The 7085-nt window shown below is 37.2% G+C and overlaps 1 pseudogene; it reads right to left on the bottom strand.

Annotated features, from left to right (window-relative positions):
* Positions 1-6172: 6172 nt before the first annotated feature.
* LOC102841326 lies at positions 6173-6596 on the bottom strand (annotated as a pseudogene).
* Positions 6597-7085: the final 489 nt, after the last annotated feature.

Here is a 7085-nt window from a genome sequence, read left to right as displayed (position 1 = left end):
TAGTTCTTACATTTAGGTCCACAATCCATCTAGAGTTAATGTTTTGTATATGATGTGAATCATGTGTCAAGTTTCAGTGTTCTGCATGAGAACAGTTGTACCAGCAGAGTATTAAAGTGTCAGCTTTTTCTCCAATGAATGAACTTAGAATATTTTTCAAAAATCAATTGACCATAGATGTATAGATTTAGTTCTACACTCTAAATCCCATTTAGTTTGTGTATATGCCTATTATTATGCCAGTACCAGATGATTTTGGTTACTGCCAATTTATGCTTTGAAACTGGGAATTATGAGTCCTTCGATCGTGTTCTTCCTTTGAAGATTGCTTTAGCTATTCAAGGCCCTTTGCAGTTTCATTAAATTTAGTGATTAGGTTTTCCATTTCTGCAAAGACAGTTGTTGAAATTTTGATGGTTATTGCATTAAATCTATATCATGTTTTAGATAATATGGACATCTTAATTATATTAAGTCTCCCAACCTATGAATGTGGAGTGCCCTGTAATTAATTTAGATCTTTAAAAATTCCTTTCAATAGTGTTTTATAGATTTCAGTGTAGAAGACTTTCACTTTCATGGTTAAATTTCTGAGTATTTTATGCTTTTAGATACTATGTAAATGGGATTGCTTTCCTAATGTTCTTTCCAGACTATTTATTGTTGATGTATTGAAACCTGACTAATCTTTGTGTGTTGATTTTGTACCTTGTCACTGGGTGAATTCATTTATTAGCTCTTGTAACTTTTTTGTGTGTGGATTCATTGGGGTTTTCTACATATAGGATATATCATTATTTCCCAATTTGGATACTTTAAAAAAAACTTTTGTTGTGTGTATTGTGTAAAGTTTTACAGAGCAGATCATTAGTTTTGCATCCAATAATTCACTTTTTTTTTTTTTAAATCTCACTGATTGCAGTCCCCTCTGTAACATCACTTGTACTTCTTCCTCCCTGTATTTCCTGTTTCCATTTTTCCATCTTTCCTAACCTGTTTGAACTTTGTCCTTGGGTAAATGTTACCCTTTTGATTTTAAAGGGTCAATTATTCTAAGATGTGTATTCCTTACCTGTACTAAAATTTCCCTTATAGCTCTATCTATTGATTGGCTAAAATTTGAGCCACAGGGATGAGCTTTTAAAATTTATTTTTAGTTCGTATTTGCTCTGTCCAGGACTTTCAGTACAATATTGAATAGCAGTAACAAGAGCAGGTATCATTGTACTGTTCCTGAGCTTAAGGGTAACATTCTCTTTAAATATGATGTTAATTTTGGGTTTTCTATAAATGTCCTTTAACATATTGATAATTTCCCCCCTTTTATTTCTAGATTGTTGATATATATATATATATTTTTTTTTGGAAAGGGAGTTGGGTTTTGTTAAATACCTTTTCTGCATCAATTGAGATGATCATATTCTTCTTTTCCTTTATTCTTTTAAAATGGTGTATTACACTGATTGAGCTTTTAATCTTGAGCCTCTCATATTCTTGAGATAAATTCCACTTTGTCATGGTGTATAATCCTCTTAATAAGTTTTTAAAAGTAATTTGCTAGTATTTTGTTGAGGATTTTGGCATTGATACTCGTAAGCGATATTAGATAGTGGTTTTTTTTATGTTTTTTATCTGCTTATGTATCAGAGAAATGTTTATGAGACAATTGAAAATACCATGGCTTAGGTCAGACATACCTTAGTCCTCAAAGTGACATCTTTATTCCTTAATACTTTAAAGAGATCTTGTGCAGCAGGTTTGCCCGATGTAATATGTTGTTTGATTTCTTGATTTCTGCTTCCATGAGCAGTGACTGTGGATATACAGGTAAAATGAAGTCCTTGACAACTTCAATCTTTTCTCTGTTTATCATGATATTGTTTATTTGAACAAGTGTGAAGATTTTCATTTTCTTTCCATTGAGTTGGATTCAGACTGAAGACTGTGTTCTTTCATCTTCATCAGTAACTGCTTCAAGTCTTCTTCGTTTTCAGCAAGCATGGTGGTGTCATCTGCACATCTGTTTGTTAGTGACTCTTACTCCAATCCCGATTCCACATTCTCCAGATAGTTCAGCTTCTTGGATTATTTGCTCAGCATTCAGATTGAATAAATATGATGAAAGTATAAAACTCGGGTACACATCTTCATTGATTTTAAACCATGCAGTGTCCCCTTCTTCTGTTGGAATGACTGCTGCTTGTTTATGTACAGGCTTCACCTGAGCACAATGAAGCATTCTGAAATCTTTATTCTTCCTAATGCCATTCAATATTGCAATTTTTTTTTTTTTTTTTTTCAGTTCTTTCAGCTTGAGAAGTACTGAGTGTGTTCTTCCCTTTTGGTTTTCTTCATTTCTTTTTTGTTGTTGTTGTTTAACTTTTTATTATGAATTGAGTGAAGGTTAACAGATAAGATCATCAACTTTACTTTCAGCTCTCTTTTGTTTTTCTAACTCCAGGTCTTTGCACAGTTCAGTGTAATACTTTGTCTACTCGAGCCACCCTGAAGATTTCTGTTCAGCTTTTTTCATCATTTTCTCCCCATTTACTTTAGCTACTCTCTGTTCATGAGCAAGTTTCAGAATCTCTTCTGATATCCTCTTTGGCCTTTTCTTTTTTCCTGTCATTCTAATGACCTTTTGTTTTCTTCCTGTATGATGTTATTAATGTCATCCCATAACTCCTCAGGTCTTTGATCATTAGTGTTCAGTGCATCAAATCTGTTTTGAAATGGTCTCTAAATTCAAGGTGGGATATATTCAAGGTTGTATTTTGGCTCTTGAGGACTTGTTTTAATTATTTTTTTAGCTTCACCTGAACTTGTATATGAGAAAGTTGATGGTCTGTTCCACACTCAGCCTCTGGTCAGAATTTGTTGTTGTTGCTGTGTGCCATTGAGTGGATTTCAACTCATAGTGACCCTACATGTGATGGCCAAGGCTGTAAATCTCTACAAAAGCAGAAATCCTCATATTTCTCCCATGGAGCCACTGGTGGTTTCAAACTACTGACCCTGTGGTTAACAGTCCAATACATAAACCACTGTGCCATGTTGCTATTGAAATTTTCCACTGTCTTTTCCTATGTTGTTGTTGTTAAGTGCTGTCAAGTCATTATTGACCCTTAATGCCCCTGTGTAGGGTTTCCAAAGAATGGCAGGTGAGCTTGAACCACCGACCTTGTGATTCAAACAACTTTGCAGTCCAGTGCATTAGCCCACAGCGCTAAACCAGGACTCCGTCTTTTCCCGTAGGTGTATTCAGTTTAGTTCATCTGACAAGGGCCATGTATATAGTTGCTATTTATGTTGTTGAAAAAAAAGTGTTTGCAATGAAAAAGTCTTTGGGCTTGCAAAATTCTATTATGTGAAGTCAGTGTCGTATTTTCTAACTACTGATCCTTTCTCCTTTTCCAGCTTTTGCATTGCAACCAATAGTAACCATTAGTGCATGTTGGTTACACACTTTATCAATTTTGGACTGTCGAATTTGTAGAATTCTTCAATGTCTTAATCACTGTCTCTGGTCATTGGTGCATAAATTTGAATAATAGTTACATTAACTGGTCTTTCTTGTTGTTAAGTGCTGTTGAGCTGGTTCCAATTCATACTGTTCCTGTATAGGGTTTCCTAGGAGCAGCTGATGGGTTTGAATTGTCAACCTTGTGGCTCACAGTCCCAGTGCTGATTCTGCAGCATCCCATCTACATTTAGATGTGTAGATATGACCCTATAACAGACAACATTATATTTCAAGATAGATCTTGAAATGTTCTTTTTGATGATGAATGTCATTCCTGACATGGTAAATCACATGATTGGTTCAAAAAGGCGAATAGCTGTCCATTTCAGATCACCATTGCCTAAAACATTGATCTTTATGCATTCTATCTAATTTTTGATGACTTCCAATTTTCCTAGATTCATACTTTGTACTTTCTACTTTTTGATTATCAATGAATGTGTGCAGCTGTTTCTTCTCATTTTGAATTGTGCCTCATCAGTAAATGAAAGTCCTGAAAGCTTTGCTCCATTCATGTTTTTATGGCCGACTTGGTTTTGAAGAGGCAACTCTTCCTCAGTCAAATTTGAGGACCTTACAACCTGAGGCCTTCAACTACTGGCACTATATCAGACAATGCTTTACTTCTATTCATAAGCTTCTCAGGGGCTAATCCTTCAGAAATGGAGAACTATTCTTTCTTCTTAGTCTGTCCTTAGTCGGGGAGCCTCACTGAACACTCTCTACCATGGGTGACACTGCTGGTATTTGGAACACCGGTGGCATAGCTTCTAGCATTACAAATACCTGTGAGTCACCATAATGTGTTAAACTGACACATGTGTGCTCTACCAGGATGATGCACCACTCCATAATCCCTGATACTGCTACTCATTATTCTCCTTCATGTCTCAAGAGTCTGCATTTCACTGCAACATCTCACAGAATTCATGAACTTTCAATTGGCTCACATAGTTGTAGATGCTGGCAAGTCTCAAATCTGAAGTTTAGATGTCAGTCTGGAGGAGTCTCCTTATCTACATCATTGCAGGAGCCGAGGAACCCAAAGCAGTAGGTCAGACTACAAGTTGTTGATGCACAAGGCTGCAGAGGCTGGTGAATCTGGTGAGGTCATAGGCCACAAGTCCCATGAACTGGAGGTCAGCTGATGATGGAGCAGATGAAAGGCCCAGAGCATTCCTATATATTGGATGCAGACTATACTTCCAAGAAAACTAAGGGTGTTGACTTGGATCACACCGTATATTAAGGCAAGGCATCCTTAATCCTTGGTGGTGTTGTTGTTAAGTGCCTACTCAGTTCTGACCCATAGCAACCCTGTATAGGGCTTCTGAGGAGTGGCTGGTGAGCTTGAACTTCCGATGTTGCTGTTCAAACAGACTTTGCAGTCTAGCACATTAACCCAAAGCACAGTCATTTGAACAGAACAGGGGATGATTTTAAAACTGAATAGTTTAACATCAGAAAAGGGTTGTATCCTTTCACCATACCTATTCAATTATATGCTGAGCAAACAATCTGGCAAGATGGATTATATGAAGAAGAATATGGCATAAGGATTGGAGGAAGACTCACTAGCAACCTGATTATGCAGATGACATAATCTTACTTGCTGGAAGCTAAGAGGACTTAAAATACTTATTAATGAAGATCAAATACTACAGCCTTCAGTATGGATTATACCTCAATGTAAAGAGAACAGGAATCCTCAACTCTGGATTAATAAACAGCATCATGATAAATGAAGGAACGATTGAAGTTGTTAAAGACTTCATTTTATTTATTTTTCTTATGAAAATAAGAATATTTTATTTTTTACTTATCTAGCAGCTGGTAACACTCTTGCCTTTTTAAATCAACTTTGTTCCTTTCCCAGTCTTTTCCTTGGCTAATGGACATAGCTAAATCTTAAACCGCTTTTAAAGACTTTCTCCTAAGCAGGCTTAGATCGTGTTCTTCACTGCAACGGCTCAGGAAGTAGCAAACTTTCTCTTCCTAAATTATGCATATCTCCTGTTGCTACCTAGCAAGGCCAGAGGTGAGGGATGGATGACCCACACCAGCAGGCTTCAATGTGTTGAGACTTTCAAGTCTGGCCTATGAAAGAAAAGTCTTCATTGGGGTGACAAAGTAAGTTCTTGATGACATATTCCAAATCCACATTCTGCAACAGTGCAGGAAAATGGCAAAGGAATCTGACTACCTGACAGTTATGGGCCCCACACTTTGCTCAGATAACCTTGGTTGCAACTGTTTTCTGTGGTGAGCTACTTTCCGTGATCTTTTGTGGCTTCCAAAAAATACAAACACAATGAAATTAAAACATGAATTATTAAAAATGAAAAATAAGATAGGGACCAAATACTATGTGATGAGGTAGGATGAAACAGTTTATTTGCAAATCACCTTACCTCACACCTCCCCTTTCTCAGAGGCTAGAGATTTAGCAAGCCCAGGAGGCCATTGCAAAGCTCCTGAAGTTACTATAGTCTAACAGTGGAGTTTGAAATGAGAACCTAACCCAAAGCTAAGTTGCATTGTCCTGTCCAATGGATGGCCAACTGTTTTCTGAAGTAGAATTTCTGTGTAGGACATCCCAGGCTCCGGGAAGATGGTGTCAGGTGTGGTACCACAAAGGATGTTCAGAGATTAATACTGAAAGCTTTGTTTTGTCTGGATATCATCAAGAATTTGCTATAGCTCCTCATCTTCAAATCTCCCCTCCAGGCTTGGGATCAGAGCCTTGAACTCCTCAGCAGTCTCAGGGCAAAGATTTGCCAAACAGGCCAACTCAACCTTATGACGCTTTTTCTGGAGCAACAAGCCACGGACACTGGCAATGGTCTCTGTTTTTGAAGCGGGAGGTGTAAGTTAAAGTTTTCATGAAGACTTCTGAAAGTTCCTGTTCATTCTCTGCACTTGCACTCTCATTCTGCTGCTTTCGATGCTCTGGAGGCACATGAACTTCTGAATTTAGAAGTGTCTCAGCTGTTTCAAACTCTTCGGGAAAGATCAACTGCGAGGCGTCCTTCTCTATGTATCCGGCCCGCGGGTCACCGCTGCCAGCCGGCATGGCAGGACAGTACTCAAAGACTTCATTTTATTTGGATCTTTCTGTTCAACAGAATGGCTAATCTTGGTTAATCAGTATTCAAGCTTGTGGATCATTTCTCCTGCCTGCTCAAATCTGCTGTTGGACCCTCTACTGATATTTTAATTTTAGGTACTGTAGTTTTCCACTCCAGAATTTCTATTTGAATGCCTTTTCAGAAATGTATTTTCTGTGTCATTCATAATTCTTCCTATTTGGTGAGGTATCCTTTTTAGACTGTCCGTTATATACGGTTTCCTTTAGTTGTTTGAATATTCAAAATAGTTGATTTAATGTTGTTGTCTAGTAATTATAAAGTCTGGTCTTCCTCAGAGATGTTTCTATTGGCTCATTTTTCCTGTGTATGGGCCATACTTGTTTCTTTGTTTGCATCCTCATTTTTTTGTTATTATTGTTGAAACCTAGACTTTAAAAAGTAATATAATGTAACTATTTCTGGCGTGGTGTTGT

Source organism: Chrysochloris asiatica, unplaced genomic scaffold, assembly GCF_000296735.1.
Source record: "Chrysochloris asiatica unplaced genomic scaffold, ChrAsi1.0 scaffold00044, whole genome shotgun sequence".
Taxonomy (NCBI): Eukaryota; Metazoa; Chordata; class Mammalia; order Afrosoricida; family Chrysochloridae; genus Chrysochloris; species Chrysochloris asiatica.
Note: the sequence above shows the minus strand (reverse complement) of the source record. Positions and strands in the feature narration are given on the sequence as shown.